Source organism: Sapajus apella, unplaced genomic scaffold (assembly GCF_009761245.1).
Source record: "Sapajus apella isolate SASKATOON/1434 unplaced genomic scaffold, GSC_monkey_1.0 scaffold22, whole genome shotgun sequence".
NCBI lineage: Eukaryota > Metazoa > Chordata > Mammalia > Primates > Cebidae > Sapajus > Sapajus apella.
Window position 1 is genome coordinate 14,975,918 of NW_022436962.1, and position 1,682 is coordinate 14,977,599.

At 40.1% G+C, this 1,682-nt stretch overlaps 1 non-coding gene across 1 annotated transcript; it reads right to left on the reverse strand.

The window, feature by feature from the left end:
- Window positions 1–924: 924 nt before the first annotated feature.
- On the reverse strand, window positions 925–1,030 carry LOC116559124. The gene has a single exon (XR_004272321.1). It is a non-coding gene; the product is annotated as a U6 spliceosomal RNA (small nuclear RNA).
- Between the last annotated feature and the right edge of the window lie 652 nt (window positions 1,031–1,682).

A 1,682-nucleotide genomic window follows, 5' to 3' on the forward strand; every position in this document is an offset into this window, starting at 1 on the left:
CTAAGAGAGGCAGAAAGTACATCCTCTGAAGGGAAATGAAGGGGAAAGGCCATGTGGTGAAAAAGGTCACAATGAGTTCTCTAAATAAAGATAAAACTAGTGCACCCACAGTGGTGAGTCCAAGGGGAGCCTAGTCTAAGATGAGCTGGACAGATAGGCAAGAGATACACCCTATGGGGTCTTGCAGACCATCATAAAGCATTTTATTACAAGGATGATTGGAAAGTGCTGGCAGGTTTTGAGCAGAATCCAAGGGTGCCCAACCATCCCAATTTGCCTAGGATTGAGGGATGTGAGACTTTCAGTGCTAAAATTGGAGCAGTTGGCGGGGTGCAGTGGTTCATGCCTGTAATCTCAGCACTTTGGGAGGCCGAGGTGGGTGAATCACGAGGCCAGGAATTTGAGACCCGCCTAGCCAACATGCCAAACCACCATCTCTACTAAAAATACAAAAATTAGCTAGGCATGGTAGTGGGCACCTGTAATCCCAGCTACTTGGGAGGCTGAGGCAGGAGAATCACTTGAACTCAGGAGGCGGAGGTTGCAGTGAGCCAAGATCGTGCCATTGCACTCCAGCCTGGGTGACAAGAACAAGACTACATCTCAAAAAAAAAAAAAAAAAAAAAATTGGAACAGCCCCAGACAAACCAAAAGGTTGGTCACCGTCATAGTTATGTGGTCTGATTTTTTCCTAAAGTTTACATTTTGGCTGTTTTATAGAAAACTAACTGTAGGAAGGAAGAAGTGCAATTGACAAGACAGTTAAGAGGTTGTTATTGCAGTATTCAGACAAGAGAGGATGGTAGCTTGGGCTAGGGTGATGACAGTAGAGTTGAGGAAAAGAGGATGAGTGAGAGAAATTTAGGGGTAAAATTGGCAGGACATGGTGAGAGATGGAAATGCTACTTCTTTTTTTTTTTTTTTTTAAATATGGAACGCTTCACAAATTTGCATGTCATCCTGCGCAGGGGCCATGCTAATCTTCTCTGTATCATTCCAATTTTAGTATATGTGCTGCCGAAGCGAGCATGGAAATGCCACTTCTAAGACTGCATAGAGTAACTCAAGTATAAGAGTGAAATCTGGATTCAAATCCTATATAGGACTACTCTAATTATATACTCTTGAGCACTAAAACAGTAGGGTCTATACAAAAGGATTTTGCCTTATCCAAAGTACACACATACCTCTGAGATACTGCAATTTTGGTTCCAAACCACTGCAATAAAGCAAATGATAAAATTTTTTTGTTTCCAATGCATATAAATGTTATGTTTACATTATGCTACAGTCTATTAAGTGTGAAGTAGCATTATGTCTAAAAAAAAGTATAAACCTTAATTTTAAAATACTTTATTATTGAAAAATGCTAACAATTATGAGTCTTCAGCAAACTAATTTTTTGCTGGTGAAGGGTCTTGCCTCTGTGGATGGCTGCTGGTTAATCACAGTGATAGTTGCTGGAGGTTGAGGTGCTGTGGCAATTTCTTAAAATAAGTCAACTATGAATTTTGCAGCATTGGTTGACTCTTCCTTTCATGAAAGATTTCCCTGTAGTATGCTATGCTGTTAGATAGCATTTTATTCACAGTGGAACTTCTTTAAAACCTCTCAAACCCTGACACTGCTTTATCAACTGAGTTTATGTAACATTCTAAATCCTTTGTTGTCATCTTGACAAT